This window comes from Trichechus manatus, unplaced genomic scaffold (assembly GCF_000243295.1).
Source record: "Trichechus manatus latirostris isolate Lorelei unplaced genomic scaffold, TriManLat1.0 scaffold00006, whole genome shotgun sequence".
Taxonomy (NCBI): Eukaryota; Metazoa; Chordata; class Mammalia; order Sirenia; family Trichechidae; genus Trichechus; species Trichechus manatus.
In genome coordinates this window covers 22,018,540-22,035,797 of record NW_004443942.1, presented here as the reverse complement: position 1 = coordinate 22,035,797, position 17,258 = coordinate 22,018,540, and positions in this window count along the sequence as shown.

The window sequence follows — 17,258 nt, the reverse complement described above, 5'->3', positions numbered from 1 at the left end:
GAATCAGGAGCGGAGGGGAGGAGTGTGCTGTTGCAGAATGGGGTGAGCGGTTGGGGTCTCATAACAATGTATGTAAAAAAAAAAATTCTGTATGGGAGACTAACTTGAAATGCAAACTTCATTTAATTACAACAATAAAAAAAATAAAATAAAAAAAGAAAGCTTTTGGCATGAAGTAATTTTATTTACTCAAAGCTTCTTTCAATTACACTGCATTTTTTCTTAGTGTCTTAGACATTTAAACTTTCACATCTTTAAGAAATTTGAAATTGAGATCAAATAAGACAAAAAACCCATACTTGAAGAAAGTCTTCCTACACTCTCAGATACTGAGCCCTTATTATGCATTCTACACTTTAGTTTTATAGCTGACCTGAACCATGATACATTAATGCTAGATAGATCTTAGACACAGATTCAAAAAAAAAAAATCAAAAATGAGTTTCAGAGACGTAAAGCAAGTTGCCTATAAAGCTAGTTAATATATTGCTAATAATTATGAAGTTATTACTTTGTGCCAAGTACTAAACTAAGTAGTTAGCATGCGTTACATGTCATCTAATTCTCAAAGTATCCCTAGAGGTAAATATTATCATTATTTTTACTTCATAGATGAGAAAACCAAGTCTTAGAGCTGTACTGTCCAATAAAAAATACAGCTATGTAAATTTAAATTAAATTTAAAATTTAGTCCCTCAGTTGCTCTGGCCAAATTTCAAATACTCAGTAGCCACATGTGACTAGTGATTACTGGGTTGTTCACCACAGATTATGCACCATAGAACATCATCACAGAAAGTTCTACTGGACAGCACTGCCTTACAGTCTGAATAATCATTTAAGTTCACACAGAGAACACAGAACTGGGACTCAAATCTATGTGACCTGACTCATGAACTTGTCTTCACTGCCAAAGCCAGAACCAAGGTGTCCCAATACAATAGTCACATCGATGTTCTTTCCATTATTCACAATTTCTTCTTAAGAAAATGATATCTTGATGAACTAAATGCTTCATAGTGACTTAAAACCGATATTCATAAAACCAGAATTTTCCAAACATCAGGAATTCACATATTGCTTCATGATTTTTGATGTACCTACAAACAACCTATGCTAGTATTTACTGAACTTTAGAAAATTTACCCACATTTTAACTTTAATGCATTAATTTTTTTAAATAAAATTACTGTATCTCTATTACTTGCCTTGTGTAGATTAAAAATGAATACAATGAAAACAAAATATTTTATGATATTCTAGGGGATTTTCATTTCTATTCAGGGAGATTTGAAAGTGTGTTATATAGTTGTGAAATGTAGACTAGTACCAGCCAAATACTTTTCCTTCTTCTAATCACAATCATTGAAAAAGCAATCAAAAAGGGAATAAATTTTTCACAATATGATATGATGCAATTTGTTGCTATAACTGAGGACCATCTAAAATCATCTCTTATGTCCCTACTAGGAGTTTGTAACTCACATTTTGGGAATATTGCACCAAATATTTAGGGAAAATACAAAGCAATATAGAATGTTGTTATTGTTAGGGTTGGTGTTGAGTCAATTCTGACTCATGGTGACCCCAATGTGTGTGGAGTAGAACTGTGCTCCATAGGATTCTCCAGGCTGTGACTTTTCAAAATCAGATCACCAGGCGTGTCTTCTGAGATTCCTCTGACCAGGTACAAACCACCAGCTTCTTAGCTAGTAGTCGAGTGCTTAGCCATTTGCACTACCCGGGTACTCCAGACAAAATACAATAAAGGACAGTAAAGGGCAAACATACCGTGTGCAAAAACTGAATCATATACAATGGGTAATCGGGAAAGGAAGTGACTTTCAGGGAATAGCTTCATAGAGGGATGGCAGAAGTGGCCATTAAATGTGGAATAAAATGGAAAAAACCATTTTGTACAAAGGAGCAGCATGAGCACTAAGGCAAGAAGACACAAAGAGTGTTAGGGGCAATAAAGTTATCAGTATGACTAGAACTGAAAAAATACTCTGGACAATCTTGGGAAATACAGTTCCAGTGGCTTAAATGCACCAGTAAAGAGACAGAGAGGGGTAGAATGGATTAATAAACATAACCCATCAATACACTGTCTAAGAGAGACACACCTTAGAAACAAAGGCATAAATTTATTAAAAATCAAAGGATGGAAAAAAGTATTTCAAACAAACAATAACCATAAAAGAGCAGGAGTGGCAATATTAATCTCTGATAAAATAGACTTTAAGGCAAAATCCACCATAAAAGATAAGGAAGAACATTATATAATGATTAAAAGGTCCATCCACGAAGAGGACATAACCATAATAAATATATATGCACCCAATTACAGGCAAAATACATAAAACAGACTCTAACTGTATTGAAAAGAGAAATAAACAGTTCCACAATAATAATAGAAGACTTCAAGACTCCACTTTCAGTGAAGGACAGAACATCTAGAAAGAAACTCAACAAAGATACAGGTGATCTAAATGCCACAGTCAACCAACTTGATCTCATAGACATATACAGAATACTCCACCGAAGAGCAGCAAAGTATGCTTTCTTTTCCAATGCCCATGGAACATTCTCCAGAATAGACTGAATTTTAGGCCACAAAGCAAGCCTTAACAAAATCCAAAACATCAGAATAATACAAAACATTTTCTCTGATCACAATGTCATAAAAGTAGAAATCAATAACACAAATAGCAAGGAAAAGAAAAATCAAATACATGGGAAACTGAATTACACCTTGCTTAAAAACCACCGGGTAATAGAAGAAATCAAAGATGGAATAAAAAATACTCGTAGAATCAAATGAAAATGAAAACACATCTTGCCAAAACCTTTTGGACACAGCAAAAGCAGTGCTCAGAGGTCAATTTATAGCAATAGATGCACACATCAAAAAGGAAGAAAGGGCCAAAATCAAAATACTAACCCTACAACTTGAACAAATAGAAAGAGAGCATCAAAAGAAGCCCACAGTCACCTGAAGAAAGGAAATAATAAAGATTAGAGAAGAAATAAATGAAATAGAGATCAGAAAAACAATAGAAAGAATCAATAAAACCAGAAGTTGCTTCTTTGAAAGGATCAACAAAATCTGCAAACCACTGGCCAAACTGACAAAAGAAAAGCAGGAGAGAAAACAAATAACCCAAATAAGAAATGAGATGGGTGACATTACAACAGAAGCAACTGATATAAAAAGGATTATGAGAGAATATTAAGAAAATATTAAGAAAAAAAATTAAAATATTAAGAAAAACTGTACTCCAACAAATTTGAGAACCTAGAGGAATTGGAAAAATTTCTAGAAACACACTATCTACCCAAACTAACAGAAACTGAGTTAGAAAGATTGAACAGACCCATAATAAAAGAAGAGATTGAAGAGGTAATTAAAAAAAAAAACCTCCCAACAAAAAAAAACCCCTGGTCCAGATGGCTTCACTGGAGAATTCTACCAAACATTCAGAGAAAAGCACAAACCAATACTACTCAAACTGTTTCAGAGTACAGAAAAGAAAGGAATACTCCCAAATTCATTCTATAAAGCCAACATAACCCAGATACCAAAGCCAGGCAAAGACACCACAAAAAAAGAAAACTACAGACCAATATCCCTCATGAATACAGACACAAAAATTTTCAACAAAATTCTAGAATTCAACAGCATATCAAAAAAATAATACATGACAACCAAGTGGGATTCATACTAGGTATGCAATGATGGTTCAACATTAGAAAATCAGTTCAACATTAAAAAATCAATCAGTGTAATCCACCACATAAATAAAACAAAAGAATCACACGATCATCTCAATCGACGCAGAAAAGGCATTTGATAAAGTTCAATGCCCATTCCTTATAAAAACTCTCACCAAAATAGGAATAGAAAGGAAATTCCTCAACATATTAAGGGGCATTTATACAAAATCAACTGCCAACATTGTTCTCAATAAGGAGAGAATGAAAGCATTTCCCTTGAGTACCAGACAAGGATGCCCTTTATCACCACTCTTGTTCAACATTGTGATAGAAGTCCTAGCTAGAGAAATAGGTCAAGGAAAAAGAAATAAAGGGCATCCAAACTGGTGAGGAAGAAGTAAAACTACGCCTATTTGCAGATAATATGATCCTGTACATAGAAAATACCAAAGATGTCACAAGAAAGCTACTGGAACTAATAGAAGGATTCAGCAAAGTGGCAGGATACAAGATCAACATACAAAAATCAGTTGGATTCCTCTACATCAACAAAGAGAACTTTAAAAAAGGAAATTAAGAAAACAATACCATTTACTATAGCCCCCTAAAAGATAAAACGTTGTTGTTAGGTGCTGTCAAGTTGTTTCCAACTCATAGCGACCCTATGTACAACAAAAGGAAACACTGACCGGTCATGCGCCATCCTCACAATCTTTGTTATACTTGAGCCAATTGTTGCAGTCACTGTGACAATCTATCTCATTAAGGGTCCTCCTCTTTTTTGCTGACATCTACGACACTCTACTTTACCAAGCATGATGTCCTTCTCCAGGGACCGGTCCCTCCTGATAACATGTCCAAAGTCTGTGAGATGAACCCTCACCATCCTTGCTTCTAAGGAGCATGCTGACTGTACTTTTTCCAAGACAGATTTGTTCATTCTTCTGGAAATCCATGGAATAGTCAACATTCTTTGCCAATACCACAATTTGAATGCATCAGTTCTTCTTCGGTTTTCCTTATTTATTGTCCACCTTTCCCAGGCATATGAGGCAATTGAAAATACCATGGCGTGGGTCAGCTGCACCTTAGTCCTTAAAGTGGCATCTTTGCTTTTTAACACTTTAAAGGGGTCTTTTGCAGCAGATTTGCCCAACGCAATTCAGCATTTGATTTCTTGACTGCTGCTTCCATGGACGTGGATAGTGGATCCAAGTAAAATGAAATCCTTGATAACTTCAATATTGTCTCCATTTATCATGATGTTGCTTATTGGTCCAGTTGTGAGGATTTTTGTTTTCTATATGTTGAGATGTAATTCATACTGAAGGCTGTAGTCCTTGATCTTCATCATTAAGTGCTTCGAGTCGTCTTCACTTTTAGCAAGCAAGGTTGTGTCACCTTCATATCACAGGTTGTTAATGAGTCTTCCTCCAGTCCTGATGCCTTATTCTTCTTCATATAGTCCAGCTTCTCAGATTATTTGCTCAGCATACAGATTGAATAATTTTGGTGAAAGGATATAACCCTGAGGTACATGTTTCCTATTTTAAACCACACAGTATCTGTTCAAACAACTGGTTAGGAATAAGTCTAACCAGGGCTGTAAAAGACCTATACAAAGAAAACTACAAAACACTATTGCAATGAACCAAAAGAGACCTACATAAATGGAAAAACATACCATGCTCATGCATAGGAAGACCCAACCTTATGAAATGTCAATCCTACCTAAGACGATCTACAGATATAATCCACTCCCAATCTAAATTCCAACAGCATTCTTTGACAAAATGGAAAAACTAATCACCAACTTTATGTGGAAAGGAAAGAGGCCCCGGATAAGTAAAGCATTACTGAAGAAGAACAAAGTAGGAGGCCTCACACTACCTGATCTCAGAACATACTATACAGCCGCGGTAGTCAAAACAGCCTGATACTGGTACAACAGACACATAGATCAATGGACCATAATTGAGAACCCAGACGTAAATTCATCCACCTATGGACAGCTGATCTTTGCCAAAGGGCCAAAGTCCTTTAAATGAGGAAAAGACAGTTGCTTTAACAAATAGTGCTGGCAAAACTGGATTGTCCATTTATAAAAAAATAAAACAGGACTCATACCTCACACCATACACAAAACTAACTCAAAAGCAATCTAAGCTAAAAATATAAAACCTAAAACTATAAGATCATGGAAGAAAAATCAAGATAACACTAGGGGCCCTAATATGGCATAAATAGAATATAAAACATAACTAAAAATGCACAAACAGCAAAAGAAGAACCAGATAAATGGGACCCTCTAAAAATTAAACACTTATACCTATCAAAAAACTTCTCCAAAAGAGTAAAAAGAGAACCTACAGACTGGGAAATAATTTTTGGCTATGACATACGTGATAGAGGTCTAATCTCCAAAATCTGCAAAATAGTTCAACACTTCAACAGCAAAAGACAAACAATCCAGTTTAAAAATGGGCAAAGGATATGAACAGTCATTTCACAAAGAAGACATTCAGACAGCTAACAAACACATGAAGAAATGCTCGCAATCATTAGCCACTAGAGAGATGCAAATAAAAACTACAATGAGATACCATCTCATCCCAATATTACTGACACGAATCAAAAAAACAGAAAATAACAAATGGTGGAGATGTTGTGGGGAGATTGGAACTCTTATACACTTCTGGTGGGAATGTAAAATGGTACAACCACTATGGAAAATGGTATGGCCCTTCCTTAAAAAGCTAGAAATAGAAATACCATGTGACCCAGCAATCCCTGTCCTAGATATATACCCTAAAGAAATAAGAGCTGTGACACAAATAGACATATGCACACCCGTGTTCATTGCAGCTTTATTCATAATAGCAAAAAGATGGAAACAACCTAAGTGCCCATCAACAGATGAACGGATTAATAAACTATGGTACATACACTCAATGGAATATTATGCAACAATAAAGAATAATGACGAATCTGCAAAACATCTCACAACATGCATGAATTTGGAGGACATTTATGCTGAGTGAAATAACTCAATCATAAAAGGACAAATATTGTTTGAGACCACTATTATAAGGAAACAAGAAAAAGTTTACATGCAGGAAAAAAAGAATAGCATTGTTTGATGGTTACCAAGGATGAAAGGGGGAGGGAGAGAAAATAACCAAATAGATAGAAGACATTTGTTAATACTGGTGATGGGAGGGACAATACACTATTTGGGGGAAGTCAGCAAAACATGACCAAGGCATGGGAGGACACTGAGAGGAATGTAAGAACAAAGGGCAGCAATGGTAATTACTAGAGCATAGACATTTCTGTAAAAATAGTATTAACAAACACTAATTTATAAATGGATACGTAGGTAGATAGGTATGCCAAGAGGTGTGGGAGGGTGTAAGGGAACACACCTGCAGATATAGGTTTGGTGGTGGGTATTTCTACATACATAACTGTAGGTGCTGCTTATATATTAATATAGACAATAGAGCACACAAGGACCACCGTCAGGGCAACTTCTTAGACATAACCAAATACCTCGTTGGACAAAATTCCTAGGCTCAAAGACAAAGGACCATAGACTCAGGAGACATCTACATCAATTGGCACAACATAGTTCATAAAGAAAAAGTTCTGCATCCTACTTTGGTGAGGAGTGTCTGGGTCCTTAAAAGCTTGTGAGTGGCTATTTAGGATACAGCTAGTGGTCTCTTCCCATCCATAGCAAAAAAGCATGAAGAAAACCAAAGACTCAAGGGAGCAATTAGTCCAGACAACTAGTGGACCACATGAACCACAGCCTACATGACTCCAGGGCCAGAAGACATAGATGGTGCCCGGCTACCGACTACTCTGACTGGTATCACAACAGAGGGTCCCAGACAGAGCGGGAGAAAAATTGTAGAATAAAAAATTAAATTCACAAAAAAGACCAGACTTACTGGTGACAGAGACTGGAGGAACTCCCAAGACTATGGCCCTAAGACACCCTTCTAAACTGGAACTGAAGCCATTCCCAGAGACCACCTTTCAGCCAAACCATAGACAGGCCAATAAAACAAACAATAACACCCGAGAGGAACGTTCTCCTTAGAACAATCAATTATGTGAGATCAGAAAGGCAACATTTTCCCCAAAGTAAAGATGAGAATTCAGGGAGAGGTAGAAAATCAGGATAAAAGGAAATGGGGAGCCTAGGATGGAAATGGGGAGAGTGCTGACACATCGTGAGGAATGACACAAATGTCATGGAACACTTTACATACAAACTATCGAATGGGAAACTAATTTGCTCTGTAAACTTTCACCAGTGCACACTAAAAGAAAGAAAGAAATGCAATAAGTTTAATGACGCTCAGTTATGGAGATTTTTAGCGCCAGATTAATGCAAGCTGAAAAGAAGTGAGATCAGTCTATATGAGCGGCTTCAACTTGCTCCGGGAAGGGTCTGGATGGGAGTTGCCATATTGTTACCATTAGGAAAATAAAGAACAATGACGAGCTGTGTAATGTCATGGAACCACAATATCCCAGAGTTAGTTAGCGTGTGAGTTCAAATTCAGTCTTCTTTGCATTAATATCCAAAATCTCCACAATCAAAATTTCCTTTCACTTGACTTAACAAAGTTCAGTATTCTTAAGTCTTCTTCCTAAAGCATATTTCTAAAGTTCCTCAGAAGTCTTACACGACACTCCCTCCTTCACTAGTCCCAAGTTTGGGATGCATGGCTCCAGTTTGGTTGTAAGAGTGATTCACGGCCGCAGCTGAAAGGAGGCTGACTATGTGGAGATTCAAGTGCCACAGGCTTTTCGTTTTCAAACTGGTCCACTAAGCAGTGGAGAAAAGAATTCACCCCCTACTGTGGTACACTCAGACCTTAGCATGTCCTTCAGAACCAAGTTAGCTGAGAGGGCGCTCTGGAGCCTCACTCTTGGGTTTAAATCCCAGACTAACCATTCAACTTTACTCCTTTCTCTTATTTAAAATGGATTAATAATAATACCAGTCTCATAGGGTTTCTCTTAATATTACCTAAAATAATTCATGGAAAGTGTTCACACAGTGCTCGATTCAATTAATGCCAGATGTCACTATTACTGACCCAAATTATTATAACTCTTAAATCGCTCATACTGTATGCAAGCAAGTATGCATACACACACACAGATATGCACACACACACATTCATATTCCCTAGTAGGTTCACATCCCATTGGACTGATCGATTTGGCATGTTTCCCATTATTATCCATATTATTGACCCCAACATATCATCAACACTCTCTGATACTTAAGTCTTGGTGGTGGCCCTGGCTTGCCAAGCCAGGCTGCTTCACCTAATTGCCTCCTTAGTTCCAAACATGCTTGCTAGATATATTATCCTTTGCTCTTTGCCTTGTGTGGTAAGCTCTTTCCCACCTCAGGAACTTCGTGCCTGTTATGTACTCTTCCTTCAGTAGTTCTCTCCCCACTCTTTGCCTGGATATTTATGCTCAAACTTCGGGTCGTTGAGAAGCCTTCCCTAAACTCCCATCTAAATGAGCCACTTATCCTTCTACTTATCAAAATATATAGTTACATATAAGAGACTCTCTCTTTGTGAAATCCAACTTAAGAAATTCATAGCAATAAACAAGACTTTACCCTGGAGCAAAGGCAAGTCAACACTGCCTGCTAACAAGTGAAGTCAGAAATGGCCGTGTACTGTCATTTTAATCTTGTTATTGTTGTTAGTTGTCCTGGAGTTGGCTCCAACTCATGAGGACCTCGTATAAAACAGAATGAAATGTTGCCTGTTCATGTGACATTTTCAGGATTATTGGTATACTCAAGTTCATTGTGGTGGCCGCTGTATGTTATGAATGCCTTCCAACCTAGGAGGCTCATCTTCCAGTACTATACAGAACAATGTTCTGTTGTGAACCGTAAGGTTTTCATTGGCTAATTTTTGGAAGTAAATCTCCAGGCCTTTCTTCCTAGTCTTAGTCTGGAAGCTCCATTGAAACCTGTCCACCATAGGTAACCTTGCTGATATTGGAAGTACTGGTGGCGTAGCTTACAGCATCATAGCAACATGCAAGCAACCACTGTACGACAAACAGGCAGACAGTGGTGGATTTTAATGTTAGTCACCTTGTTTTTCTTTTTCTTAGTCCTCTAGTGTTTGCTATATTTGTGCTCCAGTTTGAGGTGTTTTATGAGCGTTATTAATCTCAGTATGTCCCATGAATGTACAAGTAGTGACTGAGAATGATGAAAATTACTAAGATTATGATGGAAACAAAGTAAAACCTATTGATACCTGCATGTTCATCCTTGGAAGGCATCATTTTGGATTTAGAAAGAAATAGACTTATGAATAGTCTTTGGATACTTAACTCATTTGTACCCTGAAGAGTTTCTGTGTTTGGCTGTTTGATTATATGACCTCTTTCTCCGTTTCTTCTAAGCTCCATGAGGCCAGGAATCAATTCTGTTTTGTTCAGTGTGGTATCTCAGAGTGCCTCAGAATGACACATACCAAGTGCAATAAATACTTGTTGAATAAATGATCTACTGAAGAATTAGGTCTGGTTAATCCAAAAATTACCATGGCTATATGAAGTAGAAAGATAAGAGAAAGCAGGTGATCAAATCTGGCAATTTGGGAACTGTATTCAAAAAAATTTCAGATGTCAATTAATTGAAGAATAAATGGGAGTTGAAGTTTTAGAGATAAGTTTGCTGTTTGTTGGTAATTAGAAGTTGGAAGAGGTAGGATACAGAGACATGAATGTGTTTGTAGCATGATGGAAGGAGTCAATGGGGTAAAAGAGATTAAAGAGCTGATGAGGCAAGGCTAAGGAGGACTTATGGGTGACTGAGTTCCCCAGCACTGCTGGTGGCCAAATAAAAGTATCACAGATGAGACAGAGATGACTCACTAAACAAGAAGGCCTTCAATGTCCCTTTAAACTCTTTAAACATAAAAGTCCATCATTTTGTCTTGTGGTTATACCATTTTTCAAAAGAAGCTTGTTCCGTTAGGCCAGTGGTTCTCAAACTTGCCCCCCAGGGCCATTTGGCAATGTCGAGACATTTTTGATGATCAAGACTAAGGTACGATTTGCATCTAAAAGCTAGAGACCAGGTATGCTACTAAACATCCTACAATGCACAGGACAGCCCCACAACAAAGAATTATCCACCCTAAATACAAACAGTGCTAAGATTAAGAACCCCTTTCACAAAATATTGGAGGAACAACAGTAAGAAACTGCAGGGATGTTTGTCTTTACAGTTTTATACTGTCTTTCCATACCCAAGTTACTTTTATGATTTCTCTGGGTTTTACTGGCCAAATCAAGCTAAAAAGAAGTGGAGGAGCAGTAAAAGAAGAGATAAATATGTAAGTCTCAAGACAAAATTCTGAAATTCTCAGTATTTGATATACACAAAATATCTTATAGTTTCACCAGTAAAATCTGAAATTGTATAAAGATCGCCAAACTTGGCATGAATTATTCATATTTTGTTGTAGTTCCCAAGTCTATTCCATGTATACTTAGTGAAATGACAGTAGAAACTTTCTTAGCAATGATGTTTTCTTTTAGCATACCTTGTGTCCAAACACATGTAATCTGATAGAAATGATTGGGAAAATCGGGCGCCTGTAGAAAATAAGATATTATGATTTTAAAAACGTCCTTATTTCTCCTGTTTAATAGCACAGAGAAATCTCAATGATGAAGATTCATTTTTTTCCACTGCATGCATGTAGTTTAAAAGGGCGACAATGTCTGCTGTTTTATAACTAAATCAAATTAAAACCTGAATGAACAATGACAATAGGGAAAGTTATCCTTTATATTTTCTATCTATGGGGCCACTGGATCAATGGCCTTTCAATTTAGTCAACTAAACCTCCGATCCTGTCCAACAAGCAGTAAGTCTTAATATTTTCAGGAACTTGAGTAGCTTATGTGATTGAAAATAATGGAGGCAATTATATACCTGTGTGTTGGGCCCCAGCATTTGATACATGTTAAATGCAAATGAAAAGGGAGCAGAGTTTTAAAAACAATGGCTCTGCAAAATTTTTGGACATTTTATTAGTTTATTGTTTGTTTATTTCCTCATCCGTTCCAAAAAAGTTCTGAGGAAGCTGTGAGTGTTTTGATAATCTGCAGGCTATTGTCTTATGTTTGTGAATATTTCATAGACTGGGTGCTAAATGCTAAATTATTAAAGATCATTTAAAAAAAAGAAAGAGATGCCTAGTATCCTCCACCACCCAGTCAATTACCTTGAAAACTATTTCCATAACTTACTAACACCATTAGAAAACAAGATACACATTTTATTTGCAATTCATTTTTATTCAAGGACACTATAGTTATGGAAAATTATTTGTTTAGGTAGAATGAAATGTGGCTTGAGTGGAAGACTTTTTTTTTACTTTCTGGAATCCATTCGCCCTTCTGAAAAACACTCCAATTTCTTTTCGGAGAATTTCTTTCCCCTGTGTTATAGTCCTGATGGGTTGATAAATCCAGACGCCTCTCTTCCTACTGAGGAGTCACAGGACCCCTATCCCCACCCCCCGGTATCTTCCTACCAAATCTTTCTTACATCACCCAGATACAGGCAGAAGGTGATGCATGGTCTCAGCTTGGATTGTGGATGTGCTGTCCAGGATTTGAATCTTAAAAAGTGATACTAGAATTGAAGAGACATTTGAAGTTGAGTCATACCACAATCACACTACTAATGCTATAATTGTCTAGCTCTTGGTTCCCAGCTCTCTTGATCTTCCTGCCTTGATTCTTGCATCCTGCCCAAGTGTTCAGTTACTATGGAGGGCTAACAAACCGCCCTCCACTTAGTGTTTAAAAGAAATCTGCAGTCCAGCCAGGGCTTAGCTGAGATGGCTCGGCAGGGACAGTTTGCTTTTCCTCTACTCATTTTCAGATGGGATGGTTTGAGCGCTTAGGACTGAAAGCTTGCTCACATGTCTGGCACCTGGTCAGGGAAGACTGGAACAGCTGGGGGTTGGAACAGATGGGGCTCCTCAGGCATCTCTCACAATGTCTATGAGGTCTATCCAGCAGGGTAGCTTCAGGGTGGCCGGCTTTCTTATACGGCAACTCAAAGGGATTTGGAAATCCCCATCCCAAGACAGAGCCATGCAGAAGCTTGATCTCCTTTCATATCCTAGCCTCCAAAGTCATGTGGTGTCACTTCTGACACACTCTTTTGGTTGAAGCACTGTAAAAGTTGTCTTGGTTACCTAGTGCTGCCTTAACAAAGACTACAAGTGGGTGGCTTTAGAGAAATGTTTTTTCTGGGAATTCAGGAAGCTAGAAGACTGAATTCAGAGTATGTATCTATCTAGAGGGAGGTCCCTCCTTGTATATTTCAACTTCTAGTAGCTGCCAGCAATCCTTGTAGATGCATCTGTCTCCATTGTCTGTCTTCCTCTTCTTCCCATGTGTGTATGTCCCTGTGCCCATTCTGCGCTTTTTATAACCCAGAAGTGATTAGATTTGAACTGACCTTACTCAGATATGGAAAGCCTGGTGGCATAGTGGTTAGGTGCTACGGCTGCTAACCAAAGAGTCGGCAGTGCAAATCCACCAGACGCTCCTTGGAAACTCTATGGGGCAGTTCTACTTTGTCCTGTGAGTTGGAATAGACTTGATGGCAACCACTTTGGTTTTGGTTTGTTTTACTCAGGGATGACCTAATTAACATAACAAAGAAAACCCTGTTTCCAAACAGGGTCGTGTTTACAGGTATAGGGGCCAGGATTTCAATATGTATTTTGGGGGAACACAATTCAATCCATAACAAAAGTCTACCCCGTGACTTAGTGGTTTAAAAGAAATCTGCAGTCTGGGCAGGTTCAAGGCAAAGGAACATAGACCCGACCACCACCACTACCACCTCTCAATGGAGTACAGGCAACATCACATTATATGAATATGTGGGATAGAATATATATTGGTGTGATCATTTTTGGAAAATTCGATCTGCCACATCAAGCCTTCCAGTTGATGAAATCCCATTACTTTTCAATAAACTTCCCATTGTTAAAGTTAGCCAGGGTCAGTTTCTATTACTTATAACCAAAGGATTCCAATCTAATAGAGTAGGAATCCATCTCATTAATTCCTTGGCAATTAAATGCCACTTTAATGTTAGGTATTTAATTAATATCACCATCAAGAGGTTGGTACTTATTGATTAATTAATTACAAGGTACACCTGCATACTCAGAAGAAGGCTTTGCTTTGCTGATGAATGAATCCAAGTATTTTATCAAGCTTCCCTCCATTGCTGCAATCCAAGTATTTTATCAAGCTTCACTCCATTGCTGCAAAATAGACATGATTATAAAAAAATAGCTGAGGCAGAGGAAGGTTATTTGGTTTATCACAGATGGCAATGGGGAGTGCCATACTTGCAGAAACAGACCCAAAAGTGTTCATTCTCTGGGCCAGGCTGGAACTATTAAATCACATAGAAATAGCAGGAAAAGATAAGCTACATGAACCAGTGATTGCTGGAGCTAAACACTGTAGTGAGTTCAAAGAGCCCTTAGGGTCTGCGGTTTATTTGGAAAACCAGAAGGGAAAAAAAAAAACAAAGTCGTGAGAGAATGGCAGAATAGAGGCCTAGCTACATATTAGCTTACAATTTTATCTTAACCAGGCTTGTTTGAAGGCTTTACACATTAGGGGTGGTTGTTGTTAGGTGCCGTCCAGTCGGTTCCAATTCTTAGCAACCCTATGAACAACAGAACGAAACACTGCCCAGTCTTATGCCATCCTCATAATCATTGCTATGTTTGAGCCCATTCGCAGTGGTTAAAGCACTTGGCTGCTAATTGGAAGGTCAGCGGTTCTAATCCACCAGCCTACTCTGGGGGAGAAAGATGTGGCAATCTGCTTCCATAAAGATATACAGCCTTAGAAACCCTATGGGGCAGTTCTACTCTGTCCTATAGGGTCGCTATGAGTCAGAACCTACTCAATGGCAATGGGTTGCCATATTGGGGGCTCATGACTTTATTTTGTATATATGTGTTTAGAGTACTTTAACCTTTAAAAAAGCTTCAGGGCAAGTTTACACAGTTTAAATAAAAATGTATGTTCCAATAAACACTATCAGTCAGTTACCAAAAAATTCTCCTAAAATGAACAGAACTTTAACAGAGCACATGAGAATCAAAAATGTAGATTAAAAAATAGCGAATGATATAATTAACATTTAGAATGTCATGTTGCTTTACTAAAAATGAAAATGTGAAAATAAATAATGAAGTCAAGGAATAAGTTCATTCTTTTTCTGGGAATATTCCAACCTCCCTCTGTAATTTATTAGCTAATTTCTGAGATCCCAGAAGGTTCTCAAAGATTTTTTTTTTAATGTAATTGTGTAATCAACCATCTACACTACCAAACTCTTATTAATGAAGTTCTTAGAGATAAAAGAGAAGAGAATAATATATGTCTGCAATTCCAGCCAGTGATCTTTTTCAAGATTCAATTTTCATTTTTTAGTGTTGGAATATTGGATTTGCATCTTTGCTCTCTCTCTCTAACTCCATTTCCACCTCTTTTCCTCTTTGGTTCTATTCCAGAGGCCGCTGTTTTCAGTGACAGACATCTCCATGGGCTGTTCATTGTGACCACCGGCTGTGTTGTGAGAACTGTTTTGGTCTTGCTTTTCTTCATGCCTGTCGAAGGCCATGGAGTGTCTAAGCCTGAAAACACAGTCTGAATCAACAGGGACCCCAGAGACCCTCAACCGCATCTCAATAAAACTTTCAATGATCTCCATTTTATACACAGAATTTCAGTTGTGGATGACAGGCTTCATCCAAATAAAATTACATTGAATAATATCTTGAATGAAAAGACCCATCTAAATACAGATATGGCACAAAGAATTATTCCTAACACCTTGGTCTTTTAGTCTTTCATTATGAATGAAGCCATTATCAAACCCCCAGAATATCTGCAAGGTTCCATTTAGAAGCTCAAATGCTCATGCATTTCAAGACATCTTGCAGAGAATTCTACATATATGTGTATAAACATTTGTTAGGACTAATTTTCTGAAGAAATGATTATTAAGAGACATTAGTGAAACACTTTTTTATTGACAAATTTTGTAATTCACTGTTCATTCTTTCTATTTTTTTTATCACATTTTATTAGCAACTTGTTGCTGGATTCTGATGTATCCATTCTTTCCTATGGCAAGTTTTGTTTTTTTAATGTTATACTATGATGTTACATTTCTTAAAATTACATTGTAACCTCTGTGTAAGTACAGTACTGCTGAACTAAACAACGTACATGAGTCTCAATCTATCATCTGCATTCCCTTTGCATTAGGTGTAACACTGGCATGAAAATCAGAACCCCAGCTCCAATTTTTCCAGCTGTCTCTGTCGCCCTGTGATCTTTTGGTACAAATTTTCTAGCCTGTTTGAAAAGGCAGACTTCTCCTGCCACCGCTCCCCACTTTGATTGTGCTTAGGCATTTTGCCAGCCTGAGACATGGATTAATATAAACAGAATCACAGACTTTTCTGAACATAAGTCATTTACGTGTGTTTAGTGGTATATACCGAGCACGAAAAAGGCAGACCGCTGTTGCCTTTGTATAAAGTCTGGGTAGGTTTTGATTTCAACCCAAATCAAGAACAAAGCAACCTCTGACTTTTCCTTAAACTCGGCCTGTATGGAATGCCTTTTAATGACTTCACGAACTGCTAGCCTTCAGATGACTGGAGCGTCTTTTACTTCTTAAGTTTTCTCCTTCTATGATGTTTTATGATTATACCTTATGGGGCAGTGCTATTTTTGTTCTTCATGATTTCCTGTGCTTAAATTCTAGAGGGAAAATTTTTTAATCATTTGGCCACCATCATATGTGCTTTTCAGTTTGGGAGTAATGTGGAGAGAGGCTTTAAGTACCGTGCCAATGCCAAGCATGGCATTTCCTATTGAATGAGCCAATTCCATCCTCTGAGTCTGAATAATTTAGAGGAGACGTGATGTCATTGTCTACTTAGAGATAAATGGAAAGGAGTCTGGGTGTAGAATTTTGGAGTGGTCTTTGTAATAATAGTAATTAAAAAGAAGCATTACCTCATATATTTAAACCTTTTCTGTACATACCATGTGCTTTTCTCATTTTTACCCAATATTACTCATAAACGGCTAGTATTTCTGTTTCATTATTTTTGAAGCACTGTTTGATGACACTGCTTTAACAGTTTCTCACAGTTCACTGCTTCAGTTTTCATCAAATTATATTTCTAGTTACACTAGACACTTTCATTATCAATTTCCATATGCCTCAAAGACATGCTGGAACTGGGTTTGCCAACAGCGGATTCAGATACCAAATAATAGCTGCTGTATAACACATTTTCTCTTAGTCAGTACAGCCTTTTCTAAAATGAAAACTTAGAACCTACCAGGCCAAACCTTAAACACAGTCATATTTGTTTAATTAGATTATCCTGCCT